Source organism: Pinus tabuliformis, chromosome 8, assembly GCF_031772625.1.
Source record: "Pinus tabuliformis cultivar Carrire ecotype Pingquan chromosome 8, CPIR1, whole genome shotgun sequence".
NCBI classification, from domain to species: Eukaryota; Viridiplantae; Streptophyta; class Pinopsida; order Pinales; family Pinaceae; genus Pinus; species Pinus tabuliformis.
In genome coordinates this window covers 6,736,704-6,750,697 of record NC_142294.1, presented here as the reverse complement: position 1 = coordinate 6,750,697, position 13,994 = coordinate 6,736,704, and positions in this window count along the sequence as shown.

Here is a 13,994-nt window from a genome sequence, read left to right as displayed (position 1 = left end):
TTGTAAACAGGAGTTTGGGTAATTTGTTGAGGAGTTTAGTAGGTGACCGACCAAAGCAGTGGGATCATGTGCTAGCCCAGGCTGATTTTGCATATAGTGACTCACCAAATAGGAGCACGAGAAAGAGTCCATTTTAGATCTTATATGACATGCATCCGAGGGGAATTTGTGAGCTAAGAGACTTGGGAAAGCTTGAGCATAGAAGTGTTGATGGAGAGGATTTTGCAACAAACATGAGTGAGTTTCACGAGAAAGTAAAACAAATATTACAAGGTATAAGAAACAACTACAAGCAACGAGCAAATGTACATATGAAAGAGGTAAACTTTGAAGTGGGTGATATGGTCCTAGCTCACCTAAGAAAAGGGAGGTTTCCAAGGGGAGAATACAACAAATTAAAAATGAAGAAGATAGGACCTTGTAAGATCCTCTGCAAGTTTTCAGCAAATGCTTATGAGCTAGAGTTACCTCCAGGAATTGGCATTTCACCCATTTTTAGTGTAGCAGATTTGTATCTCTACACATTTGGTGATGTGGATCAAGCTTCTGGGAATCTTGACCAGGATGAAGGAAAGGAACAACAATGGCTGAAGAAAATTCCTATGGCAAAGAGTTTAGAGGCTGAACAGATTTTGGATACATGTGTTACCAAGAAGACCAGAAGGAAAGAATACTTGGAATATCTTGTAAAGTGGAAAGATCATCCGATGAAGGATTCTACTTGGATGAATGAAGTAGCACTACAGAAAGTAGGTCATTCTATGGAAGATCTTATGAGCAGGAGCTCATAAAATCTTCTTTCTTGGGAAGTCTAATGCAGGTGCATTAGGTTGAGCATAAAAAATGATAAGTTATTAAAGTCAGGCCAAGAGCCTAGCAATGTGATGGATTAATCACATGTCAAGGTTAGAACATTTTAAAGATTATTTTTGAAATAGTTTTTGATATTCAATTAAGATTAGTTAGGAATATCTAGTTAAAATAAATTATTTTATAGTTAGTATGTAGTTAGGGCTAAGGGAAATTGGTTCACATCCATGAACTCATTTCTTGGATAGTGGCTTTTTAGTTTTGAAGGAGAGAGGAGTAACATTTTTGGGTGTTGGAAATTTTGGTGTGAGATTGAAGTTAATTGAACAACATTTCTTAGACCAGTGGTTTTTGTAGTAGCAAATTGAATCTCTAAGCGTGTGTGGGACAATTATTTGCTTATGTGTTTGTGAGGTTTACGAACCATAATATTAATATTATGAGATTGAAATTGATTTGGTCTTTAAATTGCCGTGTTGAATGAGGAATTCTTGCATTGTGTTTTCTCAGTTATTTACATTTAAATGAGAACCTGGAGAATCATATTTTAGTTAATATTTTAATCTAGTACTTTTGCATCCAAAATTGTGTATTGGAAAGAGTCATTTTACATTTCAGAGTATGGAATTTGTTATGGGTTTACTGAGAGCTCAATGAGGTAATGATTCAATCCTTGTAGTTGTGGATAGATTTACTAAGATGGCTCATTTTATTCTGTGTTTCAAAACTAGTGATTCTACCCATGTGGCTAATTTGTTTTTTTGATGAGATTGTTCAGTTGTATGGTTTTCCAAAAAGTATAATCTCTGACAGGGACACAACATTCACCGGACATTTCTAGAGAACCTTGTGGAAGAAACTTGACACTAAGCTAAATTTTAACTCAACCTATCATCCACAGTCTTATGGGAAAACAGAGGTTGTAAACAAGAGTTTGGGTAATTTGTTGAGGAGTTTAGTAGATGACCGACCAAAGCAGTGGGATCATGTGCTATCCGAGGCTAATTTTGCATATAGTGACTCACCAAATAGGAGCATGAGAAAGAGTCCATTTTATATCTTGTACGACATGCATCCGAGGGGAATTTGTGAGCTAAGAGACTTGGGAAAGCTTGAGCATAGAAGTGCTGATGGAGAGGATTTTGCAACAGCCATGAGTGAGTTGCACGAGAAAGTAAAACAAAGATTAAAAGGTATAAGCAACAACTACAAGCAACGAACAAATGTACATATGAAAGAGGTAAACTTTGAAGTGGGTGATATGGTCCTAGCTCACCTAAGAAAAGAGAGTTTTCCAAGGGGAGAATATAACAAATCGAAAATGAAGAAGATAGGACCTTGTAAGATCCTCCGCAAGTTTTCAGCAAATGCTTATGAGCTGGAGTTACCTCCAGGAATTGGCATTTCACCCTGTTAGTGTCAGTCTTTCCAGCCTTCCTCCAGTGATCAAATGTGCTCTTACAAAGTGATTTTGGAGTGTCAAGGTCAAATTTTGTCATTTCAAAGAGTTTTCAAGCAAAATTTGGTCACTAGGCATTAGGTCTAGGGTTTGCTTTCACTCCTTTCAAAATTGCCCAAACGCCAATCTATGTTACTATTCAGCTGAGTCTATCATCATTCATAGGGTTTTCACTATCATGTCAATGTCTAATGAGTCATTTTACACCTTGTTCATGCTTCAGTTGCGCCCAGGCAAGGTCATTTCCCTCTCCTAGGGTTTTGAAAGCTAATTTCTCTTGGACGATTAAATAATTAGCAAAAATTGTATCCAGATGTTCATACACCTTCCCCTATCCTTCATGTACCTTATTAAATACTTTCCATCACTGAGATCCCCCAAATTCCTCATTTTTGCACAAACCCTAGTTTCTAGCTACAACCTGACAATTTTCTAGGTTGGGCCTGTGTTTTGCCCTTTTGGACCCCTTCCCCTCACTCGATCTCCGCGATTCCACTTTCTCCTGCTTCCTAACATCCCTCCCTACTTCCAAAAATTTCCCCAAGAATTTAGAAGCCTCTTATCCCCTTCATTTCGCTTCATTTCGACAAAATTCCTTGTTTCACACATCGGGATAAGTTTCACTTAAAAGATGTTTCAGAGCAATCAAAGATGAATTTGGGAAAACTGAGAGAGGTTTTTGTCCAAAACATGCCAAAGAATAAAAACCTCCTTCACTTTTTACACAGGTGTCATGGGTTTAGAGAAATATCAAAATTACAATCGCCAGATCCAAGGAGGTTGGCCAAGGCACTAAAACGACGGAAAAGGCCCGATCCACTCCAAATTTTGGCCAAAGCATTTTTGACTGAGCATGGTACGTGATTGGGGACTCCCAGCCCAAATTTCAAGAAATTTGGAGAAAATTTTGTCAATTGTGAATTTTTTGTGCCAAACACAGGTTTTCCTCCCCAACAGGTCGCGCGCCGCGCGCGACCTATTCGATGGGCAACTCCATTTCGGGAAAACTCAGCATTTTTGGATTTTTCATGCAAAGATACACCTGCTCAGCAATTACCAAGAGATTTCATCAAGTTTTGAGCCTCCAGAAGGTCAAAAAACAAGCAAAAAATGACTTTCTGCCACCTTTTTGACACACAGGAAGCAGTCTTGGGAGATTGCAATTTTGGAGGGGAAAATGGCCACCAAATTCAGAAATTCCACTTGGGTTGGAAAGTAGACATCCAGAACTTTCCAACAAGCCCACTTTTGCTTCATTTGGACACCTGGAAGTGCTTCAAAAGCAGCTCCAAAGGCGCGCGACCTGTTCAGGATCAGGGCGCGACCTGTTGGGAAAGTTTGCCAATTTTTCATCTACAGCTCAGGAATTCGCCCAGCTTTGAGCAGTTTTGACTTGTGATGGGACTTTTCACCCTATTTGATGTAATTAATGTATTTTCATGTTGACATGACACTTATTTACCTATTCTAGAAGATTCATTCATGAAATAGCAAACATTTAATGAATGAATTGGTTTCCTAGCTTATAGAGGCAAGTTGTTTTGACTGCCTAGATTTTAGTGCTCAGTTTAGAATTGGTTGAAACAGCTCCTAGAAGGATGATCTTGATCCCTAGAGGAAAGGAAAGGTGTTAGCTTGCCTATATTATGTATTTTCTTAGTCATTTTCAGAGGTTGGAGAGGTTGGACTCTTGAGGGAGAAGCTTCTATTGTATTACTCATTGTATCTTTGCAATTTTGGCAAAGGAATAAAGACCAGGGTTTTGCAGTCCTTTTTGGGATTCCTGTGGTTACATGTATTAATGGTGTGTTTCTCTTTGTACTTGTAAGTTTTTTATGTGATTCATCTTCTTACTTTTCCTTTTGCAAATTAGGCAAATGAAGTGTTAAAGTAGAATTCATGATTGCCATGCTCTGCTTTTAAGTTTGCTTAATATTTATGTTTTCATCTATCTAAAGAGAACCCTTGAAGGTTTCTTGCTCTCTTTAGCTCCTCACCGGTCATTCCTATCCATTCACTTAATTCAAAGGCATCAGTACAGTATCCTACCTTGCCCCAAAGAACCCCCTGCAAAAACTGTGTCCAATCCCCGCACCCAAAATTGCCTTTCCCCAACTTTCCACCAAAACCCTAAAAATCCCAAATCAAACCTTTTATCAGTTTACTAGCCTAAAATCAGTGTTTCCTCATTGGTTATCTCACCCGTTGAAGATCCATACCGAGATAGACCGGAGAGAGCCCTCTCCTGCCCCGTAGGGCTAGCTACGAGGCTAAGTGGTTTGATGTTGCCTTGGAGTTTACCTTTCTCAGCCTGAGGTGAAATTTCAAGCGATAACACACCCATTTTTAGTGTAGCAGATTTGTATCTCTACACATTTGGTGATGCAGATCAAGCTTCTGGGAATCTTGACCAGGATGAAGGAAAGGAACTACAATGGCCGAAGCAAATGCCTGTGGCAAAGAGTTTAGAGGCTGAACAAATTTTGGATACACGTGTTACCAAGAAGACCAGAAGGAAAGAATACTTGCAATATCTTGTAAAGTGGAAAGATCATCCAATGGAGGATTCTACTTGGATGAATGAAGTAGCACTACAGAAAGCAGGTCATTCTATGGAAGATATTATGAGCAGGAGCTCATAAAATTTTCTTTCTTAGGAAGTTTGATGCAGGTGCATTAGGTTGAGCATAAAAGATAGTAAGTTATTAAAGTTAGACCAAAAGCCTAGCAATGTGATGGATTGATCACATGTCAAGGTTACAACATTTTAAAGATTATTTTTGAAAAAGTTTTTGATATTCAATTAAGATTAGTTAGGAATATCTAGTTAAAATAAATTATTTTATAGTTAGTAAGTAGTTAGGGCTAAGGGAAATTGGTTCACATCCATGAACTCATTTCTTGGATAGTGGCTTTTTAGTTTTGAAGGAGAGAGGAGGAACATTTTTGGGTGTTGGAAATTTTGGTGTGAGATTGAAGTTAATTGAACAAGATTTCTTAGACCAGTGGTTTTTGTAGCAGAAAATTGAATCTATAAGTGTGTGTGAGACAATTATTTGCTTATGTGTTTGTGAGGTTTATGAACCATAATATTAATATTAGGAGATTGAAATTGATTTGGTCTTTGAATTGCTATGTTGAATGAGGAATTCTTGCATTGTGTTTTCTCTGTTATTTACATTTAAATGAGAACCTGGAGAATCATATTTTAGTTAATATTTTAATCTAGTACTTTTGCATCCAAGATTGTGTATTGGAAAGAGTCATTTTACATTTCAAATTCGAGAATATAGAGCACTCTGTATCCAGCAAACAGAAGAAAGAAAATTCGTAAAGGAAAACCATCACCAATTTTGCAGGTCGATTTTTGATCAAAGGAAGACGAATTTAGAAATTCTTCCATCTGGGTTTTGTTCAGAGCAGGGTCTATTTGGTAACTCACAAGCGATTTCCCAAAAAGATCCTTCGTTTGGGAGTTACGAAGGATCTTAAACTGTGTTTTTACAGACTACGTGATTGGAAAAAAAACAATGTGTTCCTCTTGTAACAACATCGTAGTTTGCTGTGAGAGTCCTGTAACATCACCGTAGTTTGCTGTGAGAGTCCTGTAATAACACTGTATTTTGCTGTGAGAGCCTGTAACAACACTGTAGTTTGTTGTGAGAGCTTGTAATAGAACTGTAGTTTTTTGTGAGAGTCTGTAACAACATTGTAGTTTGTTGAGAGAACCTGTAACAGCACTGTAGTTTGCTGTGAGAGTAAATATTTGTTGTTCATCCTGTAACATCACTGTGGTTTGCTGAGATAGTAGCCATCAACATGAAAACATAAAGTTGTAAATAGAGCAGGAATGACTTGTTATAGAGTTTTATGAACCCAACGTTTCAGACTACCAAGTGAGTCCATCATTAGGGGATGCGTCAATAGATATTGTAAAGATATTAATGATGTGTCCATGAGCTATAATTTAGGGTATATATATAAGATATGGAAGAATTAATCTAAGATATATAGATTAATTGTTTCATAACCTATATATATACCTTATGTTATAGCTCATGGATACATCATTAATATCTTTACAATATCTATTGATGCATCCCCTGATGATGGACTCACTTGGTAGTCCGAAACGTTGGGTTCATAAAAATCTATAGCAGGCCATTCCTCCTCTATTTAAAACTATCCTCACCTGTATGGATTCATTATTTAACAACCTAAAGTTAGTCATGAAACAATAAAAAAGCTAAGGGCTCTCAAATCAAGATCCCATACTCCAACTTCCAGGAGCATAGATAGTACTACAATCCACTTGAAGTACTTAAACAAGTCTCTTTCTCCACACACATATAGAGAAAAGAAGAAATAAAACTACAACGCTGCTATAATGGCTATTGCAGAAAGAACATGGAGGCTAGAAGACCCCTGCAAGGTCATCTCCATCTTCATACTCCTCCATAAACTAAATCAACACTCTGGTTGACCAGAGCACCCATAGGATTCAACCAAAAAGCCTATCCAAAAGTGCTCCTTTGATCCTGAAACCTGCTCCAATGACTTCAGAATGACCAAAAATTATCTAGCCTATTTTTGCATCCCCTTTGGTCGAAATTTGCCTCAGTTACAGCTTCTGTTAGTCTTTCCACAAATTTTTCCTCCAAATTTGTCTTACTGCCAATTAAATTCATTATTTGGAGCTCATTCTGGCAGTTCCACCAAAATCGGCTATCCCACCAACTTCCCTACCTATCTTTCAGTTAAGGCCGAGTGTTCACATGCAAAGTGGTCGTCTGATAGAAAAGGCAATGGTTTCTCAGCCTTGTCGGATATCGCAATTGGTGGAAAAACCCGTGGTCAAGGTTTGTGAACAAAAATAGGCGATGTGCGATGTGATATTGACGGACCCGACAGACGATTAAATGGAACCTATAGTCACAGCGTATCTGGGACTTATTGGTCACTGCAATTGGTGAATAACCTGGGGTCTTGTGTATGCGGAACTTAACACATTGTGATATGCGATCTGGCGATCCGGCGGACTCGACGAGTTATAAACCACAACATAAAGAATATCACATCTGGGGAAACTATTGCAATCGCAATTGGTAGCGACCGGGGTGTTACTTCATGCTCCTGCTACAATCTGTGATTGTGATTTTGTCGCATCGCCACTGGGCTTTTCCCAGGGCGATTCTCATTCCTCCTTTGACTTGCGATATGTGATATCGCAATCGCAACCGAGATTCTGCCAGGGGTGAATTCTTAACACTTCCCTTTGTGCGATTGATATATTCAATTATCGCATCACCACTTGCCTAGGGCCAATTCTGCTTAAGCCGCTCCTCTGTTTTTCTCTGATATGCAATATGCAGGACGCAATGGCAACCTGCCACTTAGCGCTTCCCCATTTGTTGGAACCTTTGTCATGTCATTCAATCTGGGCACTTGGACAAGTCAAACATGAACTTTGACTTTCCCTAACTTCTGCATACGAGCTCGGATTTGATTTCCATTCACACCATTTGATTTAGAATAACGAGCTCTTCGATATGAATCTAATCTTATCAAGATTCTGACACTTTGATCTTTTTGAAAATTTTGAGCTCTAGATCAATCTCATAGGATGACAATGGTTCGTAGAGATGTGAAGTTCGATGAAGAGAAGTCCATGAGATGTTCCCTTGAGAGGGAGTTTCAGTTGCATGGAGATGAGGGTCTTTTAGCTCCAAAGGAGGAACCTCAGGATGATGTGGAAAAACCACATGCAAAGGAGTAGAGAGTGGAAGCACCAACTCATGCAGAGACTTCCAGAGATGGAAGGAAGCGCACTAGAGAAGTTGACAGATTGATGCATGATGCTAGAGAGAATGTGGGAGCACCCACATCATAACATAGGCCGAAGAGGTCACCATATCGCTACACTGGCTACATGGCTTTGATGAGCGAGAGTGTAGGGATTGAGCCATCCTCATTTGAGGAAGCAGTGCAACAACTAGTATGGGTTGATGCCATGGTAGAGAAGTATGACTCCATTATAATAAAAAAATGTTTGGGAAGTGGTCCCAAGACCAGCAGACAAGTCAGTGGTGAGTTCCAAATGGATTTACAAGGTAAAGAAAACAACATATGGGAGTGTGGAGAAACATAAGGCCAAATTTATGGCCAAAGGGTTCTCTCAGGTGGAGGGAATTGATTACGAGGAGACCTTTGCTCTAGTAGCAAGGTACTCTTCAATCAAATCTATTCTATCACTTTCAGCGTAGATGGGATGGAAGATACATCAAATGGATGTGATGACAACATTCCTCAATGAAGTGATTGAGGAAGACGTGTACATTGAGAAGTCGCAAGGATTTGAGACCTTCAATATAGAGTTGCATGTGTGCAAACTCAAGCAAGGTATGGATTGAAGCAAGAAACTCGTGCTTGGTACACCAGGATTGACAACTATTTCACCAAGTTGGGCTTGACCAAAAGTGAAGCAGATGCAAACCTTTACCATATTGTGGTTGAAGGTAAATTGTTTATTATAGTGTTATGTGTCAATGATTTAATTCTAACAGGTGATGAGAAGATGGTAAAATATTTCAAAGAGGATCTTGCAAGAAAATTTGAGATGAAGGACCTAGGGCTCATTCATTATTTCCTTGGTATGGAAGTATGGTAAGGAGAAGAGGAACTATTTGTCTCTCAGGGAAAGTATTCCAATGAGATACTGAAGAAATTCTACATGGAGAGCAGCAAACCCATAGAGACTCCTCTAGCAGGGAATTGGAGGAAGGAAGATGATACTTTAGGTGAAGTAGTGGAGGCTACTATTTACAGGTAGCTTGTGGGTTCACTTATGTATTTGGTGAATACATGTCCAAACATATGTTTTGTAGTTAACCAACTTAGTCAATAAATGGTTAAGCCAACCAAACTCCATTGGAAAGCAACTAAACATGTATTGAGATACCTCAGAGGCACCATTCAGTTTGATCTTTGGAACAAATGGACAGAGGGAGTGAAGCTTCAAGGCTTCACCAATGTATATTGGGAAGGGATTCCATCTGATAGGAAGATCACATTTTGGAGAATCTTTAGTATTGGGTCAGCAACAGTTTCTTGGTACAACAAGAAGCAGAGGTCATTTGCATTCAATTCAACAGAAGCAAAGTACATGGCTACTAGTCAAGAATCTTGTGAGGCTATCTGGATGAGGAAGATTCTTGTTGTGTTATTTGGTCAACAGATGGATCCTACAATGATTTATTGTGACAATTGGAGTTGTATAAAACTCTCCGAGAATCCATTTTTCATGATCGGTCCAAGCATATTGACATCCGTTATCACCATCTACGAGATTGTGTGTAAAGGAGAATCATGTTGCTGGAGCACATTCCTACTAAGGAACAAGATGAAAACATCTTGACTAAGGCACTATCAAGAGGAAAATTCGAGTTCCATAGAGGCAGGATCAGGGTCATAGATAATCCATTCCTTGTTGAGAGGGAGTATTGAAAATGCAACAAGAAAATCCTAATTTAATTTTGTCCTTGAATTAAATTAGGAATAAAATTGTAATTCCACATCACAAGACAACTTATACGAGTTAACTAAGTCAAATTTACTTAGTTGGCTCAGTTAATTCGAGTTGAGGGTCTAACTAGGGTCATGTAAAGTGTCTTCTACATTATAGGATCCCTGGTTGTGCTTATTGTGAGTTGTAGTTAATTAATTCAGTTTAATTGAGTTAAAGTTAGTCAAGCTAGTTCCAACTAATGGAGGAACTAGTATAAGGTCAAACAATGGGGTGCTACTTCATGTGTTCAACCAATTAACTGATGATTCAATCATAAATAACTCATGCATGTCAGATCTGAGAGTTACCCAGTTGAGATTGGAGTTTAGGGACAATGTACTATCAACTGTATAATCAGCTGAATTTTACAGGTGTTGCATGCAGTCAGAGGAAGGCCTATGAGGATTGCACAATTCACATTGAGGAATTTCCCTAATTAATAGGAGACTAATTCCCAAGGAAACAACACAAGGAAATAGGGACTTGGGAAAGATGGAATTTGCTTAAGTATTGGCCTGGGATTGTGTAGGAAGAAGTGAGTCAGATAGAGATAGTGCAGAGGTTGCTCGGGCTTGAGCAAAGCATTGTAATCTTCTCATATTTTTATGACTAATGCAATATACAAATAGCAAGGGTTTTTAGCTTTGGATTTCCCAAGGAAATCATTGTGTAATGTGTTGATTGAATTATTTCTCTTGTATGCTTCATGATTTCACGATCATTTAATTGTTTCCGTTGATAAGTAGAGTAGATTCAAGTTTATAGTTTTAGTAAATTATAATTAGAAGTTTGAATCTACAAGGAATTTCCACATAACTCCTATTTTTGACTCATAACTAATGTCTAAATCATGCGAATAAATTGTATTAAAGTAAATCAATTGTCTAAGTTCACGAAAGAATGATAGATGCTGAGAAATGAGAGATGTTAGGGATATGAATAGTAGTTGAGATATTTATCGAGAGATTATTGTGGAGAAAGTTATGCATATGGCTTGAACTAATCATATGATTATTCCATAATTATTATGGTCACCTATAGTTAAACAAAGTGATAATTTTTACAATAGAGCTACACATGTGTTATAGACATTTTTGTGCCTTACAGCTCTAAGCATGAAATGTCCATAAACCAAGGGCTCCTAAGTCCCTAAAAGTGTTGTTCTAACTCCTAAAGGAACAAGGTCAACAAATTACAGCTTCTCCCAGAAGTTCTCCACCAGAAACTGCTCAGAATAAGTCAAATCAGGATCATTTCAGCTGCTCCACTAGCCAAGTGCGTTGCATAGCACCTAAGTCCACTAGCTAGGTGCATTGCAACGCACCTAAATGCACTACCAGGGTGCGTTGAGCGGGAAATGACAAGTGGCAGAGTCATTCCACGAGGTGGAGAGACAATGGAAGCTTCCAGAATCTTCTCCAATGACACTTGCCTCACTGAATTCGACCAAGGATGAGTAAGAGGCTCTCAGTCTCCAAGTGGAAGCAAGAACTAACAGAGAGAAGCCACTAATCAATTCATAAGCTGACTCATCCTCCTTGCATACATCTATATATGGATCCCTCATCCCAGAGATCCAGAGGCTGGAATTTTGCACATTGTAAGGAATTGCTGTTGGTTTTGAGATACATATCAGAGAATTGGGTGATCTATGCTTTGTTGGGGTTGAAGAAGGGACTTCTTTGCTGGGAGGTTGATGCTGGGTCAGGAATCATCGGTTGTAACTCCTCCTGGATCTTCTTGTATATCAATAAAACTATTTGAGTTTCTTCTCCATGCTTGTGTTTCATTGATGCTTGTTACATTTGTATGGTTAACTTAAATCTGATCCTAAGTTATTTATGAATATAAACCCATGTCTTTGTATAGTTTCCTTCTTCTGTGATCTTGCAGGTACTTGGTGAAGCTGGGCAAGTGAGGGAGCAGGTAGCTGGGAGCTGTCAAAGAGAAGAGAGATTGGATCAAAGGACTAGCGCAAGACACAGGTTGGTTCATCCTATTCCTCTTCGTTTATAGTTCATAAAGAAGAATACAAAAGTAGTTTTCTCTGTTTGTTTCTAAGGTAGCTGTCACACCTTAGTGGGATAGAGTAGATCTGAATGGACACTTTTCCCGATAACAAAATGGTGATTCCGCTGGGGATCGTGTCTAGTTAGATTTTTTGTGTTTCTCTTGTTGTTTGTTTCATAAACTTAGAAGCAGCAATCGAACTGCATTTGCCATTAACAAATGCAAAGTAGACATTTGCTGTTTCAATCCATTCATTGGATCTGTTTATGATCTGAACAGCTGATTCATAGACCAACTGATTGCCCTTGTGATAGCTCTTATAACCCCCCTTAGATCTACCTCTGATTGTGCATTACTGATTGCTTTTACCCGACCAAAAACCAAAGATTAAACTGCAAACCGTGACCCAGAACCCGGATAGAATTCTCGTTTCTGCCCCAGCGCAGGCTCTGTGAAGAGGTTCTGCATTTCAACGCACTTCCTGAGAGGGCTACCTGCGCTGCAATGCAATTTCTCTGTGTAACAGTTGCGCTAATCAACCAAGCCTTGTGCAGCTGAGGTTCTTTGCTTCATTTTTCCAGTTTTGTCTCTGTTTTTTGCAGCCTGTGATCAGTATTTCACTGTTTCAAACCCCTTTTCCTTACTGATATTCCACCTCAGTTGTACAAAAGAAACTGTAGATGTTTTTTGTGTGTTTGTTACGTCATTTACAGTTTTCCATTGCAAAAGTATAATAGTCGTACTGTCGTCCTTTGATTTAGATCTGTCGCAAGTGTCGATTTTGATCATAGGAGAAAGTTTATTTGCTGTTGATAGTCGATTATGCTTTTACTTTTGCCTTTGGCTTGAATTTGTGACTTTCTAGTGTCGAAACGAGTATTTATTTCAAAATCATAAAGTGTCGTAATCATCTCTACCTTTTGATTTCAAAAAGAAGCTTGTTTGTGTTTATCACTTGAAAGCAAATTCAGATTTGTATAACAACTTTCTTTTTAGGCATCAATATTAAGAAAGTGAAAAACAAAACACATGCATGTGCATTTGCATATTGACAGTCTGTTTGGCTTGATTTAGGAAAAGTGCATTTACAGTGTGCTCTTTGCTCTTTGCGAAAAGATTGTCTTTCTTTTCCCTTAGTAGCTAGGATTTTCATGGCTGAAAAGAGATAAAAGTTTGTTTATCATCTTTAGATTGCATTTTAGGAATTACATCTACATCTCGTGGTGATCCCAAAAGGCAAACTTCATAAGAAAGATAAACCTAAAATAAATTCAATGAACTTAACAACGCTTTGGAACTTAACGCACAACATTTAGAGGTCTAGGCTAGAGACGTATTCCGGCATCGTAAAGCCTAGTAATTGTTGTCCTCACTGATGGTTGGGTGATTCCTCCACTTTGAGACGATAAGTGCCAGTACGGACTTGTGCTCCCACGTACCGTCGAGTATATATTGGGAGACCCCTATAGGCTTAAAACCTTTATCCATAGGAAGCCGTGTCGGCCACCCTACGGATCGCAATGCACCGAACACAACATTCAGGAAGATTGACTGCTGTACCGTAAAAAGTATTCTGCAGTTTTGCGATTGGTTTGGTACTCCCTCTACCTAGACCTCCAGAGCAGTCCCTTTTGTTCCTTTTCAGACTCCCTAACAGAAAAGGTCCATCTGAGCACTTGTCACTTCAGGCCCATTAAAAATCGAAGGAGACTAGAGCCATCTTTTGTTTTTTCTCGACTCTTAAAAACTGAAAAAACAAGTTGTGTCAAAGCGTGTTAAAATTTATTTTAAATGGAATATTCATACCCTTTTCCTATGTTGATCTTGGGTTGAGAAAATGGAGCCTACCAACCAAGGAATTCCCCTTGGTGGAAATCATAGTCCCTTTTCCTCTTGGGGAGATGTTGGTGCGCCCCATATGGCCACATTGTCGCTTCCAGGACTGACAATTGGCTTGCCAATATGGCTCTTCTCAACCAATGTCGTTCAGAACACCACCATTCCTGAACAATCGAATCAGCAATTAGACGAGTCCAGAGTTGCCCACCAGCCTTCTACTTCCTCTAATTCTTCCTCTCCTCCTTCCTCTTCGCTTGATGGAACTGGTAAAGTTAAAAGCCAGGTTCCTAAGGAGAAGAAGGAAAAGAAGAA